Genomic DNA, 21015 nt, shown 5'->3' on the forward strand with positions numbered 1-21015 from the left:
CACAAATATTGAACATAAGTGGTTGATGAATATGTATCTTATGAGGTAGCTTTGTTTCATTTCTGAGTGGGAAAAGTTCTTTCAGTAAAAGAGGAGCAAAAAAAAAAATCTCTACCAAACAATTTACTGCTGGTTGATATTCTTTCCAGATCTACCTTACTTCACAAAGATATTTTCCTGAGAGCAAACCACAGGGATTTGTGGCTGTCACTATCAATGAAAGGTTTAGGATATTATAACATATAGAAAAGGGCTAAGTAAGAAAGAGTACATGCTTTATAAAATGGAATTTAAAATAATAGCTATCAGCAGCAGAACTTTGTAGGAAACCCATGCTGGGAAAATATAAACCCCACCCTGATGATGGCATCTGGTACAAATTGAGAAACAAATTGGAAAACAAAACAGAATGTGTCTTCAGCAGCCCTTAAGATCAAACCACCAGCGAATGATAAGCATGGATCTTTGGAGCCTCTACCTTCCTCTTTGTGGAACAGCTGAAATCAGTAGGGGAATGAAAAGGAAATGGCTTTCTTATCTGTGAGCAGGTTGTTCCTCCCTCTGGATACCCCACTCTCCAAACATGCACTTTGATATGCCATGGAGTTCTCTTTACCTGATCATTCCATTTAGAGAAAGATGTACCCCTCCCTGCCCACATCCTGTATTGTTACATCACTTGTTTCTCATTATTCTGACACGTTCAATAATCTAACATGTAATTCAACTGAAAAAAGAGTCATGGCCAGTGTGATGTGCTGGCACAATGGAGAGTAAAGAACAATGGAAACTAGAATAATCATAGAAGAAGCAGAACTCAAATGGGAATATCAATCTCAGTGGTCAGTGACTGCGTCAGGCAGATGGTATGAGCTCAAGAAAAACAATTCAACAAAAATTTATTGAGTACCTACTATGTGTCCAGCACTGGGATATGTCACTGAACAACACAGTGCTCTTTGTTTCCTGGTACTTATGAAGTAGCATCTGGTATGTGTATTCTCAACAACATTGCAAATGACATTGGGCTGGAAGCATGAAGCCTGGCAAGAGGGTTTACTTTAGTTTAAATTGACACCATCTCCATACAAATCTGAAGTTGGAACAAAGATAGAAGAAGTGAGGGTCCTATTGCCCAAGTCCTGTTGCTGGTTAAGTTTAGCCTTTGGCTCTGAAAGCCAAGAGCCCAACTTTTGTCTGTATCCTGAAGGGCTTCTTATAAAAAGAGAATGTATTTTGACAATTAACCAAGAATTTAAAGTTCTTGGAAAGTGCTATGTTTTCAAATAGGAAATCCATGAAGAGAGAATTATAATAATTATAAAATATTTTGGAGGCATCAGAAAGCAACTGGCTTACCATTTCACTTCCTTAATATTTTGGCTCAAGTATTACCTTTTCATCAAGGATTTCCTTGGCCATCCAGTTCCTTCCAATTCCTCGTGCTCCCCAACTTCTCTCACCTCTATATCTGGTATGTACCATCCGACACATAAATGTCCTTATTTATTTGTTGATTGTCATTTCACTCTGGACTATAAGCTTCATCAAAACAAGGACTTTTCCATAGTTATCCCCCCCCATGATGGTAGAAGTCCCCCATATAAAGCTGAGAGTCATATTTTTTACTGGGTCTTTGATCGCTTCCACTATCTTTCTGGGGCTACCAAAAGCTAGAAGAGGCAAGAAGAATAGTGCCCTAGAAGCTGTGGAGGGGGCATGGCCCCGCCAACACTTTCTTTCAGACCTCAGTCCTCTGGAGCTGTTAGACAATACATTTCTGTTGGTTTCAGCCACCAAATCTGTTATACTTTGTTTTGACAGCCCTAGGAAGCTAATATACCTTCCTAGACCCAGGTGGGGAAGAAGGAGAACCCTAAGTCAAAAAGTAAAGTAAAAGTTTAGCTTCTCATCACTTGAGGTGAGATGGGTATACTGTTAGCAGAGTTGAGAGTTTTTATTTTCTGGAAGCCTGTAGGGTCCCCTGTTTTGTCTAGTGAGGACAGGAATAGCTGGAGTGTCTCGGGAGGTGTTATAGCAGCAACCAAGACCAGGTGTCTGTGCTCTTGTCTCTGGCTGTCCGGTAAAGAGCCATAGGCTGACTTTATTTATGACACAAATTGAGATTAATCCTGGCTCTAGAGATACTGGGCATTTAGGCAAAACTGACCCCAAAATTAATTTTAAATGCACTGATTAAAGCCAATCACCCTCTTCCTTTTTTAAATATGACACTGATGCCTAAAAATCAACCTTGTATGTTTAGTCAAGTGGCATTAAGTAGTTTTATACTTGATGTCTATAGTCTTCATTTAATTTAGGGATAGCATGATGGCTAAACCAATAAGATTTTATTAAAGATGGAAACTATTTGGGGTATCCAACCTCCCAAAATGATTGCCTAAGGACACTCCTACCTCTGGCTTCTAGGTAATTTTTATTTTCTTACTGTTCCCGCAGGTCCTCCCCTGCTTCCCTCTCAGTGGTAACCAGAGCAGGCTGGGGGTTGTTTACCTGTCTCTTGTGTTCTGCATTCCTCACGCTTACCCCTACATGATCTCTTCCAGTGCCATTAGCTCCTGTCAATCAATGAATTCTCTTTACTTCCTGTGTATCTGACTTGTCAGAGGGTGGGGAGAAGAGGAAAAGATGAGTACATTTTTGTGTGAGTAAAGGTTACCCAAAGTTGTTCTGACTTGCTTACTGCATTTTAGAGAGAACAAATGGAAGGAAATACCTTATAAAACAACTTTTTTAAAATGTAATTGTTTAGTAAAAACAGACTGTTGCTTCAGGCACAGTGGTGACATATTCTACTTGAGTTGGTCAGGAGGCACCAGTTCATATTTAGTAATTATGCAAATAGAAAAATTGTGAACTTTAATTTGATACTTTTAAAGAAACGTAGTTGTAAAAATATTGTCTGGAAAACACTATTACTCGGTCAATATTATTTGTTTTAGAGCAAACCTCATTACAAGTCCATCTTATTCATCTGTCCAGTCAACAGATATTTACTGCATGTCTACCAAGCACTATGATGGGAGCTGCAAATGCATTTAGAACAAGAAGTACACCGTTCCGGGCCTCCTGGGCCTCCTCCAGCAGAGACACAAGCACACACACAGTAGGACAAGGGCATCCCGTTCTGAGTTGCTACAGGAGGAAGGCTCTCTGGAATTTCCACCTGAAGAGTGAGGGGTGTTTGTCAGGTAAAAGGTCAGGTCAGGGAGAGGGGTGAGGCTTTAGGAAAACAAAGGGCATGTTAAAAGGCCCAGAATTCTAAGAGCCTGCATGTCAGGGGAGCTGAAAATAATTTGGTAGGACAGGTTCTTAGACTAAGAGGAAATGAGTAGTAAGAGATGAAACTAGAGATAGAGTCAAAGGTCATGTTAAAGATCTTATATTTTAGGTTAAGGAATTCCTATTTTGTTCTGAGGGCCACGGAAGGCTAAGTGACTCAGAAAGATCACTCTGGCCATTGTGAGAATACTCTGTGAGCAAACAAGACAGAGTCAGGGAAGTCTTGCAGGGGGCTGCGGCAGTACCCCAGGTAAGACCAGGCCACAGGTCACTGGCAGTAGAGGTGGAGTAGACCTATAGGTTAAGTATACATTTAGAGAGCAGGGTAGATAGAACTCTTTGATTTATTAAGTTGGCACGTGGAGAGGAGGGAGGAGTCCCACAAGGATGGCTTCCGCATGCAACATACACAACTTCTGTCTAGCCTAGAAAATGAAATCACTGCCGTAAAACATGGTGGAAATTGCTGGACATAAGAAAGCAGTGAAGATCTCAGTTCAGTTCTCAGCGCCATGTAGAAGAATGGTATGCTCTTCCAACATTTTAAATGGTGATGTACATTTTGTTTCTGAAGAGTCAATTGATAACTAAATTTTGATTTCAGACCCATTCCTCAGAAGTGAGGGTTTAGGTAGCGGGGAGAAGGAACACGTGATGGCTGGAGGAATGGGTCACTCTGAGAGGTGGTGTCATCCACAGCCTTCCACTCAGCGCTTCCCTTCCTGGGTCTCATGGTCCCAAAGGGAGGAGAGGTGCTGGAACCCAGCAGAGCTGCAAGGCAGCACAGAGAGATCTGCCTCTGACACCCTAGTGGAAAGAGAAAGAGACTCAGTGCCTGGCCCCAGCTCACCTGTTGAGTTTATCCATATGTTCAAGTCTAGGAGGATTTACCCTCAGGGAAACACAAGAAGATAAACATTCCTCGGGAAATGGCCATTTGTTTCCACCATTGAAAGTTTGTCTTGTGTGTCAGATTGCTCAGAAAAGTGTGAGACTTTCTCGGGCAGTACATGCCACTAGCTAAGAAACCCAGGCACCTTTGCCAGGGTACTCTCCTGGAAGTTGACGGCACCCCTTCAGAGCCTCCCCTGCAGCTCCTGACCAGCTGTGTGCCCGTCCTGCCCACACGCCTTCCCTAGCTCTGTGATCACAGGCAAATTATTTAACCTTCCTTCAGTGCTGGGAGCATAGTAAGTGCTACAAACACATTAAAATATCACAATACTTAGCATTAAGTAAGTTAGCAAAATATCTCGAAGCTTTAAGCTTCTTGCTTCCATTTTCAATACACCCCTCACTGGCCCTCGATGTCCTGGGAGGAACTTTCAACTACATTAGAACATGGAGTTTCTCTATGAACAGACTCCTCTTGAACAGACCGCTTTTCATATTCAGAATGTTTTGTTCCCATTAGCCAGGACTGTCTAGCCTTACCAAGGGCATTGACACTCCTATTAAGTTTTTGTTAGGTAAAGGTGTGTTTGCCTTGCCCAAGCAATGTCCAGTTCCGTCTCAGATCTTTTTGATACATCACTCCACCAATCCTTTGGGTTGAGTGTGCCCACAGCCCTCTCCAAAGGAATTTAGGCATCTCCGACACATTCTCCTCCGTATGATTTTGCAGACTCTTGCAGATACAGTCTGTTAGTGCACAAGTTATTAGCCTTGCTATTCTTCTAATCTTGGTGATACGTGTTTTCTTTTCCATAGACCTCGTTGGCATTCTAGTGATGCCCAGGGACTTTCTCTTAGGATAGTGTCTCTAAATATCTATGTGAAATACATCAGATTCCAAAGAAAGCCAATTAATTGAAATTGAAAGACTGTTAAAATATTTTTAAATTGTGCTATCATAATAAATCGACTTCTTTGTTGGTGCATTAAGTAATGAGATCTAACCACAGAGCTAATAACTACCATTGCTAGTTCTTTTGATGAGAAAAATCGCAGGTACTATTAATATTATTGTGCTTTGTTGTCGACATTCAAAATTCATGGACATGCTAGTTTCCATTTAGAGTTCAGAGAAAAGAGCTATGCAAATGTTTCCATCTAAGGTCACAGATGCCCTGTATTCCACCCACTGGTGCTTGGGAGGGTGTCTGGGTTCCAGTTTAAGAACCCACGCTAGTAGTCTTTCCTGCTTTGAGACTCAGCTCAAATAACCATCTCCTCTGTAACTCTCTCCCTAAATTCACTGGACCACTTCTCTCTCTTGTTCCTGTAGCACCTTGTTTACTCTCTATTTTGCAATATTCATCTATTATTAATACTACTACCTGTTTTCCTGTACCTCTCTCTCTCCTTTAGACATATCTGTCTCTGTTTATTTCACTTTTATTTCCTTGGTATCCTGGCCAGTGTCTGGCATATTGCAGCCACTCAATAAATGTTTGTTGAATAAGTAAATTAAAACCCTAAACAGCTCTGGTAAGTTTTCCTAGGTCACAAGTAACAGAAGGACATGAATTTAATTTATTTGCTTCTCCAAGGGTATAGGGACAAGCGCTGAACTTTAGTAAGAGGTGTGCTTTCAGCAGTGTCTTCTTGGCCTCGCCTTAACCTTTCACACTCTGCATTGATTTACACCTAACCTCTTGTGAAGTCACAGTCTGTGAAGTATTTTAAGACCTGATCAACATATAAAGAGAAAATTAATTCCACTGTTAGATAAAAATTACCAACAAGCAAATAAGTATTTCTCTTTATAACTGAGAAGAAAAAAAACAGACAAAGAAATTTTAGGTGTTTACGAATCATTTATTCTAAATCATGTGCTGAGAGATTACAAATAACCTTAACTATCAGTAAAATGTGCTTACAGAAAAATTTATCCTGATTAGTCCAAGTGTATTAAACTCACCACTAAGTAGCACGAATTACCTACTAGTTAAGTGGAAATTGTTACTTTAATATTGCCCTGTTCTGTTCTATATTAAGTCAGTCATCAAAGACCAACCAAAGTTAGATATCATGCAGTTTTGGTCATTATTAGAAAATGGAGATGGCCACAACCTGTGATAAATAATAAAATGACCGTACAGTAAGCACAATCATAAAGAGAAAAACACAAGGAGACCACAGGGAGAGCTGGAGTTGAGAGACAGTGAGTGAGCTATGAACTTCTGGTGCTTGTTCTTTAGCAAGGCTGCTGTTTTGATGAGTCTAGAATCTCTCTCTCTCTCTCACATACACACACACACACACACATGCACACTGTTTTCCTCTTCCTTTCTAAGTTGTCTTGGGGGAAGGACAATTTTCTAGGTGGCTACGAAATTCCTATAATTATATATTTTAACTATGCCTGTAGCACCTTGTTCATCCTCTATTATGCAGTATTATGTAAATACAACAACATATTTACAAAAACAATATTAATTTCAGCCCAACATGGATTTTTGTTCTGTGAGGAAAAAAAAATTATTCTATCCTTTAAAAATAGTTTTTATGTAGAAAATAATTAAGATTAAAGAATGTCAGTATTGGTGAATAAAAGTCATTCCTGCTTCACATGATTAAATTTTCAGTTTTTTAAAATTTTACACCAAGTAAATGGGAGGGGAAAAAAAAAACTACGGTGAAAAGCTGTAGAATCATGAGGTCACATGATTATGAAATGTTTGGAAAAGGATTTTAATTACTAAATCTTTTTTTTCTTTAATACCATGGTAAGATTTTCTATTTTAAGAGAGAATAAAAAGAACCATCTGAGGTTCTGGGGAGGGCAGGGAAGATTAAGTTTCCTTCATCACCCAAGAACAGTGTTGCTGTGATGATATCAATACCTCCTTTCCCCAGGAAATGTGGTCCTCGCTTTAACAACGCTCTTCCTTTTGGTTTTCATTCTTTTTAAAAATAATTTTCTTTGAATTTATTGTGGTGACATTGGTTAATAACATTATATAGGTTTTCGGTGTACAATTCTATAATACATCATCTGTATATTGGATTGTGCGTTCATACCCTCCAAAGTCAAGTCTCCTTTCATTACCATTTTTCCCTCCTTTACCCTCTCCTGCCTTCCCCAACGCCCCATTTCCTTCTTGTAATCCCCATACTGTTATCTGGATCTATGAGTTTTGTTTTGTTTTGTTTTTGCTTATCCCTTTACCTTTCTTCACTTGGCCTTCCTTAACCCCTCTCTGACAACTGTGAGTCTGTTCTCTGTATCTATGAGTCTGTTTCTGTTCTGTCTGTTAGTTTATTTTGTTCGTTAGATTCCACATATAGGTGAGATCATGTGGTACTTGCCTCTATCTGACTGGCTTATTTCATTTAGCATAATACCCTTTAGGTCCATTCATGCTGCTGCAAAAAGTAAGAGTTCCTTCTTTCCTACATCTGAGTAGCATTCCATTGTGTAAACGTATCTCAGCTTGTTTATCCACCCAACTGCTGATGGGCACTTGGGCTACTTCTAAATCTTGGCTGTTGTAAATAACACTACAATGAACATAGGGGTGCATATTTTCTTTTGTATTAGTGTTTGGGGTTTCTTTGGATATATTCCCAGAAGTAGAATTGCTGGGTCATAAGACAGTTCTATTTTTAAATTTTTGAGAAAACGCCATACTGTTTTTTTTATACCATCTACAATAAATAATAAACTCAAAATGGATTAAAAATTTAAATGTATGGCCTCCCAGTGTTTACCGCAGGCTGTGTTCTTACACTGTCTGTACAGAAAGAGGAGGCAGAGTAAACCCACCCATCTACACCTCAGCCCTGGCTCTTTGCCTGGTCTGTATTGTGAATGGGGGAACATGGAAAAAAATTTAAATGTATGACTTAAAAACATCTTTGAGTAAAACACAGGCAGTAAAATTTTGAACATTTCTTGTAACTATTTTTTTTTTTTCGGATATATCACCCTGGGCAAGGGAAACGAAAGAAAAAAATGAACAAATGGGACTACATCAAACCAAACAGTTTTTGCACAGCAAAGGAAACCATCAACAAAATGAAAAGACATCCACCTAATAGAAGAACATATTCACCAGTGGTACATCTGATAAGAGGTTAATATCCAAAATTTGTAAAGAACTTGTACAACTCAACACCAAAGAAACAAACAATCCAATTTAAAAAATGGGCAAAAGACCTGAATAGGCACTCCTCATGCAGATGACCAATAGACATATGAAAAGATGCTCAAGGTCACTAATCATCAGAGAAGTTTAAATTAAAACCTCAAGAAGACATCCCCTCACACCTGTCAAAATGGCCGTCATCAATAAATCAACAAACAACATTTTGGGGAAGGATATGGAGGAAAGGGGACTCTCATTCACTGTTGGTGGGAATGTAGATCAGTGCAGCCACAGAAGAGAGTGCTTTTTTTTTTTTTTTTACAAACCTAGATTAGAGGGAGGGAGAGGCAGGCAGCATGAACTCCCATATGTGCCTTGACCAGGCAAGCCCCGGTTTCAGACCGGCGACCTCAGCATTCCAGGTTGACACTTTATCCACTGCGCCACCACAGGCCAGGTGGGCCAACATTTACTTTCCTGAATGTCAGACAAAGATTTGGGTCAAGTCACTTTCTTCCTCTTTCCATCTCCTGATTTCCTCTCCTTTTTGGTTCTAACTAGAGAATGTATTTCAATTTTTTCTTTTTTCATTCAAGCTCCACAGCTCGGGCCAACGGCAAAATGCTGCAGGGGTTAGAAAGACAAAGCAACAAGCCAAATGGATAGCGACAGCCAGTCAACAGGTATGAATTTCAGCAAGGCAAATATTCAGCTTATCTCTTGGGCCTCCCACAGACATTAACATCTCTACATTCTTGATTTAAGGTTCTCACACACAAAAATCAAATAACTAATAAAGTGGCAGCTACTCATAGCCTTCTGGTTAATGAGTTTGATTTTACTTAGTCTCAAATTAGAGTACTTGAGTAGACTCACCTTTGGGTTAGATACTCCACAGTAAGGGGAGTTTATTTCCCATCAACCGGTCATGTAAGAAAACGTTTCTCCAGCTCTCCTTAGCTCTCTAACATTTAGATGGCATGTTGTGAGGGCTAGGAGTTGAGGCTACTTAGGCAAGAAATAACCTAACTTTGTCCTTCTTTCCTCTCTGTCCATTCATAATGATTTCCTTCAAATCTGCTGTACTAGTTTTATTGACTCAAATACTAATAATTTTCCTAGACAAATAGGGTATATGGTTCAGAATGTGGTGGGATATTAAAAAATAATTAGTAACTCCAATTATATATTGTATTTATATCTATGTATGTATACATGTATATATACTTTGTTTTATTTGTTTCAAGAAGTTGAGTGGTACAGAAATGGCATAGCAATACTGCATACAACATATACTTTTATAAAAGTTCATTTTGACCTTCTTTTTATAACTCATTGAAACTAGTCAGATTTCTTTGTTTTCCTGAAGGTACATTTAAACATAACCTTACAGTTTAATATGTACTTTGATGTTTTATACTTGCTAAGGCATACAAAATCAATGCCCACATAGATTCCAAATGCATTTTCATTTGTCATAGACTTACTATGAACTGGCATTGTGCTGATAAGAGTTTATTTAGTCTATAACATTTCAGGAATTTTGATAAACTTGATTTGTACCATGATAACATTTAAACTGATATTACTGTTATTTTCTCAATATATGTTAAATTTTATGGAAAAAAGTAAGAAAAGCACCTGGTAACTGAACAAATTATCAAGTAGAACAAAAGACATTTACATACTTTGAAGAAAGTTACTTCTTTTTCACATTAATGATCAGAACTATTACATTATAGTGTCATCTACATAATTCTCATTTTTCTTCTCAATAAGAATAAAATTTAAAGACTAAAAGTCTTTCCTACAGTACATGAATTATTTAATTTTCAAAAATATAGTAAGATTTACTTGTACATTAAGATATCAAGGAGATAGGCTTCTAAGGGTACTATCTTGGGACATTTATAGAAGTTCATTTTAGTTAAGGATTTGATGGCATCAAAGGAAGCAGTGAGCAGTGTAATTCCCAGAGGGGTTTTCTATGTCATAATTTTCCATTCTTAACTAGGACATAGTATTTTGGAGACTTCTGTGTGTCAATTAAAAAGCAATAACAGTTATCGATTTTTTATTTATTCATTCATTTTAGAGAGGAGAGAGACAGAGAGGAGAGAGAGACAGAGGGGAGGAGCTGGAAGCATCAACTCCCATATGTGCCTTGACCAGGCAAGTCCAGGATTTCGAACTGGTGACCTCAGCATTTCCAGGTCAACACTTTATCCACTGCACCACCACAGGTCAGGCAGTTTTCGATTTTTCTAAGCCTGTTTACTCTGGGGAAAAGACAGATTCTCCTACCACCCTTCTAAATTCTTATTCTACATGCCCATGAATTTGCAAGCATGTGCATACACACATACACACATTCAGCATTTAAGGCACTAGACTGGAATAATAACACAGCAAACATAGCAATAAAAGCACTTATTTCTGTAAGCAAGTAATAGGGTATATTGATATTTCTCTGTTCCCTCTGAATTTCTTCTTCCTTCAGTGAGAGTTTGGGGCATCTTAATCATGCCAGAGCCATCCTTCTGACCAGTATGATTTAATAAGACCTCTTTATGCTACTGTTCCAAATTACATTTCAATGGCTTTTAGGGATCAAACCAATAAAAACCTTGAGGTAAGGTCCAAATCACACAAGTGTTCAGAGGTAGTCATTCACGATTACCACATTGCAAAGTAATGAAGGAGTTAATTGTATTTTTATTTTACATATGAGGGAAACTGAAGTCCACTTAGTCTAAATGCTCTGTCTACCATCACGAGATGATAGAGTCTAAAGCTGTAAGTTGAGGTTGACTTTGACTTTTGTTCATATGTTCCTGTGAGTCACACTTTTTACACATTGCCCACTCTTACCAAGGAACACCCATGAGAACATTTAAAGATTTAATGGCTAAGGCTGTTAGAATTCTATAGCTATAGTTCCTCCACTGATAAAATAAAAATCCCTTCACAGATGTGTTAGGAAAGTTAGTGAGCTTAATTGTAAGCCACTTTGAACTTATAGAAAGGACTCTTTATAGTCGTAAGCAAATTCTTCTTTAGTCTACATTGCAAAATGCTCCCATTTCTGCAGTTATTGTTCTGAGGTAAGTACCTATAGAAGCTACCCCATGAGACCCCAAAGGATGCTACTTACAATATGGAGAACTAGTTATGCTTTAACCACAAGCCCTAAGGGAAAGCCTCTGACTACCACACTTAGTTCTGATACCATCTTACCTAGCAGTTATAGACCTAAGAAATTGATTTTTTTGTTGTTCCAAGTTGAAAAATAAGATGGTTTGCGTTGCATAGCGGGGTCCCAGATTTTAACATATATTACAATTCAGCTTCTTCTCAGCTGTTGGTAGTGCTATAGAGATATAGACCCTCACCATTCACAGTGTGGCCCTTCCTGGGAGCTTGTTAGAAATGCAGGATTTCAGGTCCCACCTAGGAGCCACTGAATCAGAAATCATATTTTAACCAGATCTTCTGGAGAGTCTTATGTACAGTAGCATTTGAAAAGAACTGTTGGGAACATCCTGAACATGATGTAATCATCTCAACCTTGGTAGTTGGCTTCACACAGCCCTTCCTACAGACCTAGCCACTCTGTCCTCTGTGGGTTACTTCTGGTACCTCCACTGTCAGGAGGGTTCTCAGGAAAACTGACTCGTAGACCTTCTTTGCTGACGATGCTGGGCTGGAGGTCATGACTCCCTTTGTCATAGGTCGGTGCTCTTTCCACTATGTCATGTTGCCTTGAATGATTGTTCAAATGCCACAGTATTTTGTTTGCCTACAAGAATATCCATGCTTGCTTGGCCCTGGCCGGTTTGCTCAGTGGTAGAGCATCGGCCTGGCGTGCAGGAGTCTCGGGTTCGATTCCCAGCCAGGGCACACAGGAGAAACGCCCATCTGCTTCTCCACCCCTTCCTCTCTCCTTCCTCTCTGTCTCTCTCTTCTCCTCCCGCAGCCAAGGCTCCATTGGAGCAAAGTTGGCCCGAGCGCTGAGGATGGCTCTATGGCCTCTGCCTCAGGTGCTAGAATGGCTCTGGTTGCAACAGAGCAACGTCCCAGATGGGCAGAGCATCACCCCCTGGTGGGCATGCCAGGTGGATCCTGGTCGGGCACATGCAGGAGTCTGTTTGACTGCCTCCCCGTTTCCAACTTTCATTTCTAATTAAAAAAAAAATTAAAGAACAAGAAAAAAAAAAGAATACCCATGCTTGCAATTTTCAATAAAACAGAGAGTGAAATCATTCAAATAGCAATGAAATTGGAGCAAAATAAATATTAAATGAATTACTTGCTTTGGAAAGTCCATCATGTACTTAACACTTTTATTTAGTTTGCATAAATACTTAACAGGGGTTAAAGGTGGACACATTAGTGGACTGGCGTTTGCCTGCCTACCAATGCTGTTTGCAATTTCAATGGCACAGTTCTCTGGGATCAGAATACATTGTGTGTTAAATATTGACAGGGACTTCAGACATGGGAAAGTCCTTTTCTTATGACAATTTATCTTGAATTATTTATCAAATAAAAAGAGCAAACAGTTTTAACTTTGCTAATCTATGCTTCTCCATTCAAAACTGACCAAGTCAGATAACTTATTGAATATATAACTGTTAACATTGTTCGGAAAAAAATAAGGCTCAGTTGACTGTATCATTCTGTGACCTCCTTACAAAAGCATTGGAAATACATCTAAATCCTTTTATCAGAATGCATTATTATAAATAATTTTTTCTTTCATTTTTAAAAATAATTCTTTTCTGCAAATTTCTCTTATAAATAAGAGAAAATATTTATAGCTACCTAACATGCTTCAAGATAATATTATCAGCTTCTGTGGCCAAATTAAAATATTCACTTGATATTAGTAATACTCTTTTCTATACTGAAATTTAAATTCTGAATTTTCTCTGGAACAAAGAAAGGCAACAGCTGTGAGGTCCCAGTTTATCTCTTCGGTCTTACCCTTACAACAGCTGGCTGTGCAAAGTTGACAGCAATGAACACTTACAAAGTGCTCTAGACCCATTTTAACTAAGTTTCCTGAGGAGCAACCAAACTACCAGAGTCCTGTAAACTTTCATGACCAAAATAGCTATGGATATGGTGTTTCTCTTGGAATGTCTCTATGGGTGCAAACATTTATTATTTCAGGCCTCTTGAGCATCCCTAGAGTGGATGTGAGAACTGTGGTTTTAACCCTACTTGCACCTCAGCAGGTTAGTCCGTCACATGAATGTAGGCAGGAGACACGGGCCTCCTGGGTCAGAAATGAGGGATAGTTTATTCCCCCAGGAATTCCAGGAGCAGAGCAGCTTCAGTTCCGCCACTTCCCCAAACCCGATTCCCACAGGCAAAAGGAAGAGAGCTTGAATGCGTGTGGGGTGGGGAAGGCTGAATTTAGGGTCCCTCTCTTATGATCTGATGAACCTCTGCTCCAGGAAAGATATAATCTTGGACAAGACAGTAAATAAACTTCTTTTTGCTCCAGAAGGAAACACTATTTCTATTTTCCAGTAGATTTTTGTTTCACAAGCATTCTGGAACAATAGCCTGGAACAAACTTATTAGATCATCCATTCACAAGATGTGCAGACATGTGAGCAGCCATGAAGAATTGTCCCCCAACAACCAGTTTCTTAGATGTAAATAAATTCTTTTCCATGTTGGTAAGAATGCTGCAGTATGAACATTATCATAGATGTATGTAATGTTAGGCCTTTTTTCCCCCCCATTGAGAAGGATTTGCTTGGCTTTGCTAGTGGAATACAGGTTTCAGTTACGTGATCATCCTGTTTAGATCAAATAAATCAAGTTTACTTTTTATAAATGCTGCCAATATTTAGCTGGGTAGCTGATGGGCATAGAGATTATGGAAGGAGATCGTATGGCCATACCAAAGCATTACTCTTTCTCTTGCACTTTCCCACCCACTTGAACACTGTGGGTCAGCAGCCAGAGAAAGTCCGGAGGAGCTCAGACTTGGAGGCAGGAGAGAGTTGAGGAGGCTTCCGGGCTGCAGCTGTCAAACCCGCTCAGAGCTGGAATAGGGCCAGGTCTTCAGCCACCAGGGTCACTGATGTCCACATGGGCCGTTGCTGTTTCTGGAGCACTGGGCCTGATCCCCTTTCAGCCTCTTTGCCCTGATTCTTCTCCACTAGGAATACTTCCCCGGACAACCCAGGCTTCGCCCATCACTTCTTCCCGGCTTCCTCCAGTGTTACCTTGTCAGTGAAGCACCCCGAACCGCAGGCACCCCCACACACACACACACACACAGCACAACATTCAGTCCCCCTTACCCTGCTCCATTTTCCCCATCTTCTAATATATTATGCAGTTTATTTAATAAGAAGTTAAGCTCAATGAGCAGGGATTTTTTTTTAATTTTTCTTAAGTGAGAAGCAAGGAGGCAGAGACAGTCCCCCACATGAACCCCAACCAGGATCCACCTGACAAGCCCCCTGTCAGGTGATGCTCTGCCCATCTGCAACCATTGCTCTGTTGCTCAGAAACCGAGCTATTTTAGCACCTGAGGAAATGCCATGGAGCCATTCTCAGTGCCTGGGGCCAGCTTGCTCCAACTGAGCCGTGACTGCAGGAGGGGAAGAGAGAGAAGGGAGAGCGAGGAAGGGTGGAAAAGCAGATGGTTACCTGTTCTGTGTGCCCTGACTGGGAATCAAACCCAGAACATCCACATGCTGAGCCAATGCTCTATCACTGAGCAAACTGGCCAGGGCCTCCGTGAACAGTTTTTATTCTCTATTTTGTTCTCTGATGTTTCATAAGCATGTAGATCAGTGCCCAGCACATACATACGTACATGCATACATAAATATCTTCAAGAAATACTTTCTGAATAATGAATAAATGAATGTCGGGTATTGTGGGTTTTTATTGTTATTTGCCTTATTTCTAGGAACACAGACTGACTCATATGAAATACTATTTTGAAATAGCCCAGACTGGGTTGTATCCTCTATTCGTGGGTGGGAAATAGTAATAAATGAATGAAGCATATCCACAGTGACCCTGTTGATGATAATAATGAATCACATTGATAAAATGCTTTTCTTCTCCTACCTTTTTTCGGTGGAATTCCCCTCAATGTCAGGGTGATGGATTATCGCCATTCCTTCTAGGAAAATGGCTATTCCATCTTCATGCAGGCATTTAGAAATGAAAAATAATGCCTGCTGCGATCAACTTTTAATTATCTACACTAATGGAGTGCGGATGCTAAAGAAATAATCACTGAATCATTTACATTTGACTTCAGGACGAAACCAGGGACTTGTTCTCAGAAAAAACAGAATGCCAGAAGCCACGTTGACTATAAAACAGGCTCCCATCTGGGAGCTGGGAAACTGGTTTGGTAGTGACTACATGTTTTTAGCTGAATTGTGTTTCCAAAGAAGATGTGTTGATGTCCTAACACCCAGAATCTCAGAATGTGACCTTACATGGAGAGGGGCAAAGATATGTTAAAATGAGGTCATTTGGGTTAGCCTTAATCCAGTATGACAGATGTTTTTGTAAAAAGGGGAAAATCAGGTGCAGAGACAAATATGCATGTGGGGAGAACACCATGTAAAGGTGGGAGCCGAGGAGCTACGAGAAGCCAGGAAAGATCCTTCCCCAGCGTCTTCAGGGGGAGCCTGCTTCTGGGAAGATGTCTAGCCTCCACATCAGTTAGACAATACACTTCTGATGTTTGAGGCATCCAGGTGGTAGAGGTGGTAGTTTGTCACGGCAGCCCTAGTAAGCTAATATACCTGGCGACTCACTTCTTACATGGTCATTTAGCATGCCATTTCTTCTGATCCCCAAACCCCTATTTCCTCATCTCTGAATAGGAGCCAAAGCCCATGACTGTTTGGATGCTCTGTATTGAAAACTTCCTACACAGAATCCACATCAGCCCCACTTGTCCCAATTTAGCAGTCACCCCTACCCCATCTTGGTGTCCTTTCAAATAGGTAGTGACCTTAGAAGAAAGTCCCACATAGAATCTGCACAGCAGATTAAATGCAGGAGAAATGACCCTATTCCAATTTGAGTGTTTCCACCGGAAACCAAGGTTTAACATTTTCACATAAAATAAAAATGTCGAGTGGCACCCCGTACCGTGATAATCCAACTCTCATCTCTGTTTCTGTTGGAGACTATTCTTCCTCCTTCCCAGTACTGTTAAGTTGAGCAAACACAGGTTTTGCTCAGGTGCTGGCGTAGTAAAGACAGCCGGATACAGATGAAGACTAAGGGTGAAGATCTGACCTACATCTCGGCACCGTGGCTTTCAAAACCAACACAGGCTCTGGATTTTCTTCTTTGTTGCCTTGTTTAATCCTTGGAGTACATGCAGATGGGTGGTGCGTGCAGCGTTTACTCCAAAACACGTCAGAAAGAAAGATCAGAGGGAAACATTGCCTCACAGTATATTCTTACTTGGGAAATACTTTTAAAAGAGCCACTTACTTTGTGATGGGCCTCTTTACTATACTTCTCTGAAAAAGAAAAGATAGATGATTTCCGACAGATGAATATCTCGAGTATGAAAGTTACTCTCCGAAAGAAAATTGCACCCATAAAATAAATGTTTAAATTAAATGAGAGGTTTCCAAGTGTTCTGAGAAAGTTACCAACTTCTCAGGAAATACAGCTTATTTCTAGGAAAGAACCGGGAGGATTGGTTTACTGTGTATAAATTATTTAACACTCTTAAAGTTGAAGGTGTTTCATCATCAACACTATTATTGTCACCAGCATTTTCAGTGACAGTTTGAACTTGCAAAGGTCACTTCTCTGGGTCCTGGGACTGTCTGGCATGGAAGCAAGAGATCAGTCTCAGAACCCCCTAAATAGTTCAAATAGGTTAGCATGAAAGCCCGTGAGTTCTTGCTCTTAGTCCAAACCCATCTGTACCTGATGTGATTATTATACTATAATGACTTGTTTGGTTTACCAGTTTACATTAGAAGCCAAGAACATGGGAAAGGAGTCAGAAAATCTATTAAGAGGAAATGAAGGAATATAAAAACATAGCAATGTCACGTAATTGCATCTAGGTTCGGATAGCCTCCAAAACCAAAGCAGTCTCTGAGTGTGCCCCTGACCAAGCTCCGTCATCAATGGTTACCATTATGACCTTGAAATCAATCTTAGGACAGACATAAAATAGTATGTTTTGTGTTCAAGAACTATATGATATATTTTTTAAAAGACATTCCATACACCGTTGATTTGTTTTTAATATTGACGGTTAGGAAGTGGGTTAAAGGGTCCTAAAACAACTTGGTCCCATGGAAGACCTCATTCTCGGACAGTGCCAGCTGAATGGAGAGTCGCTGGGCTAGGGCCTGTGCAAAGACTGTGCAGTAAAAGCCATGCCTGGTGTTTTTTAAACCCAGGAGCAGACAGAATGAATATACACATGTTTGTGTCTATGTGCTCAACATACACACACACCACACATGCTTTGGAAAGCCATTGATCTGTCCACATTTTTTCAGCTCATTAAACCCAATGTTGGGTGCCTACTATCTGTGTTACATTGTCTGTGCTCTGTGTATTCATGGTGAATGAGCTGAGGTAGCTGGCACGAGGGGGCTCCAGATGGAGAGGTCATACAAGCATGTGGGCACAGGCTGGTGAGAGAGTAGGCATGAAGGGGAAGTATGTCGCAGGCTCTCTCCATGTTCATTGAGAAGTCTTTTGGATAAATAAATCATCTATGCTTATAACTTTAGACTCCGCATACTTGGTGAGTGGAAAAGGCTAAATAAAGTGGGATCAGAAAACAAAACTGCCCAGTTCAAATAATGAATCCAGTCTCTGAGTCAGACGGTGTCAGCAATAGCAGAAAGGCACCCAGTGGAGAACCCTGGGAACAGAGAAAGGGAAGCTTTTTATTAAAGTCTTAATTTCCAAATGATGAATGCCAATAAGAAATTAGTTTAAAATTCCAAGAGAAATATTCATCTTTCAATGTATTGTGGGATGATGGCTCTTCACAGGTCATGCAAGCCAAGCCAAGGGTTTTCAACAGTATGGCTCAGTAAGTAGACTCTAGGTCTGTGAACCAAAGTCATGTTCATAGCTTTCCTCTTACGTTTTAGAAAGCTATTATTTAATTTCAGTTTTTCCCCATATACTTTTTCCCTTGACTTTTTTTTTTTAAGTTGAGGTTGCTAGATTCTATGTCTCTAAAGCTGATTTTGTACCAGGTGCATTTTGAGAACAATCTTACTTTGAGGGGGGAAAAACATCTCAGCCCTCTGCAATTTCTCTCACTCACACCCGTGGACAAGGTGATCTGGTCTCAGCCTCCCGTCTAATACTCACCCTGGGAAGCTGCCTAGGCTTTGTAGCTATGCTTCACAGTTTCTGTTAAAGGTTGACTCCATGACTGAATTAATCATGTTGTCTACGCAACCCTGGAGCTAGCCTGGATATATGTGCCTCCGAGTTTGCCCAACTCTTTGTCTTGTGTATGGTTTATCACTTCTCAGGCATCACTTTCTTTACTTAGAAAGTGAGAGCTTGGATCAGATCTTCTCTAACATTCCTGCCAGTTTTGACCTGTTAGAAGTGTCTGCTTTTAAATGATTTGCCAAAAGTCACACAACCGTAAACATCTGGGATACATATAATATTGGCTTATTGTCTAACTTTAGGCCAGTCATTTCAGCTAAACAAACTGAAAAATGGGTGCTGGCCCAGAATCAAGTCTTAGAAGACGTCTTTCCTAATATTTGATGCTTCTTAAATTAAATCATTCTTTCTGTTTCCCTTAATTCCTTCCCTCCTCTGCATTTTCTGAACTTTCAGAGTCCTCTGACATTTTGAGCAGAAGGTTACAAACATTTGACTTAATGCTTGGCGATGTTCCAGGAAAAGATCCTCACCTTGCCACATCCTAGAACATTTCCTCTGTACTTTGAGATTACTAAGCACACACAGGCACACATACACACACACTATCCAGCATTCTCCTGAGGATGAATGAACATTCCTGGGCCAAATATTGCATGAGGATTTGGGCAATGTTTTTGGCAAGTTGAACAACGCTCATATTTATTGTTTCTGGCAAGACAATTGCTTGATCATCCTGTGCTTGGTGAAGGGCATTGTTTTCTAATCAAGATAATTTAGCCACCCTTGGGGTGATATTTAATACCGCAGTTACCTGAAAATGTTATGTTTTCATAATGGATCTTTCTCCAGCATTTTATTTTATTTTTTTAAATTTTATTTATTTATTTATTTATTCATTTTTTTTTTAGAGAGGAGAAGGAGAGACAGAGAGAGAGAAGGGGGGGGGGAGGAGCTGGAAGCATCAACTCATCAACTCCCATATGTGCCTTGACCAGGCAAGCCCAGGGTTTCGAACCGGTGACCTCAGCATTTCCAGGTCAACGCTTTATCCACTGCGCCACCACAGGTCAGGCTCTCCAGCATTTTAAAATTTAGGTTAAGTTGAAAGAAAGGACAAGAAGAAACATTTATTGTGCATCTATTTTCTGACTTTCTATATCATTTGATTATTTACACAATTTTTCTGAGATCAATATTCTAACCATTTGACTGGCAAGAAAACCAGTGCTCTAACCAGTTAAGTGACTTGGTATTATTATGACAGACCTCTTTTTCTTAAGCCTGTGTTCTTTCCCCTGAACCATGTTGCTTTCCTAAAGAGAGACTAAAATGTGAAAACAAAAGAAAAGGGTTGTCATTAGTGACTATATACTGGAAGGTTGCAGATATAATTTTAGTTAATTTTTATGAGGATCCAAGTTCCCCTTCCTCTATACTTTCAACATTATGTCACAATTTATATGTAGCATTTACATCGGAATGCCTACAAAAATATTGTTCACTGCTGAGCCAAGCAGTGCACTATAACCATGCCTCTTATCTTAAACAATCCCTTCTTTTTTTTCTGGAGTTTATTTATTTATTTATTTATTTATTTATTTATTTATTGACAGAGACAGAGTCAGAGAGAGGGACTGATAGGGACAGACAGACAGGAAGGGAGAGAGATGAGAAACATCAATTCTTTGTTGCAACTTCTAAGTTGTTCATTGATTGCTGTCTCATATGTGCCTTGACTGGGGGGCTACAGCAGAATGAGTGATCCCTTGCTCGAGCCAGCGACCTTGGTCTCAAGCTGGTGAGCTTTGCTCAAACCAGATGAGCCCATGCTCAAGTTGCGACCTTGGGGTCTCGAACCTTGGTCCTCCACATCCCAGTCCGATGCTCTATTCATTGTGTCACTGCCTCGCCAGGCTGGAGTTATTTTTTAATTCAGATTTTTACTTGTCTGATTTTCTATAATTCTATTGGTATTTTCCTAAATATTCTGGTTTCTTTGTCACATGCAGAGTGATAAAGTTAACCTACATCAGTTTCATTTTGATTTTCATGACAATGTCTCTTTCCCTTATCTCAATAGGGACTCTGAACTTCTGCTCTAATTTCAGCTGGATGCCTTCTGAGATTACTGGGAAGCAAGGGCCTTGTTACCTTTTTTATTCAACATCCGGAGACTTCACCTCGCTACTACCCTGATTTCCAGATCTTATTTCTTCTCCTTCTTTGTTGTACTCTGTTTAATACGTTCTTCTGTAGCTTCCAAATAAGCATGTATTAGAAA

General features: G+C 39.9%; 1 protein-coding gene and 1 non-coding gene across 2 annotated transcripts in view; both read left to right on the forward strand.

Moving 5' to 3' along the window:
* The window catches only part of NRG1 (neuregulin 1), a 1068557-nt gene that overhangs the window by 513489 nt on the left and 534053 nt on the right, over window positions 1-21015 (forward strand). The window lies entirely within an intron of this gene.
* On the forward strand, window positions 7943-8073 carry LOC136404725 (small nucleolar RNA SNORA51). Its single transcript, XR_010751429.1, has one exon. It is a non-coding gene; the product is annotated as a small nucleolar RNA SNORA51 (small nucleolar RNA).

The sequence above is a fragment of the Saccopteryx leptura genome, chromosome 4 (assembly GCF_036850995.1).
Source record: "Saccopteryx leptura isolate mSacLep1 chromosome 4, mSacLep1_pri_phased_curated, whole genome shotgun sequence".
NCBI classification, from domain to species: Eukaryota; Metazoa; Chordata; class Mammalia; order Chiroptera; family Emballonuridae; genus Saccopteryx; species Saccopteryx leptura.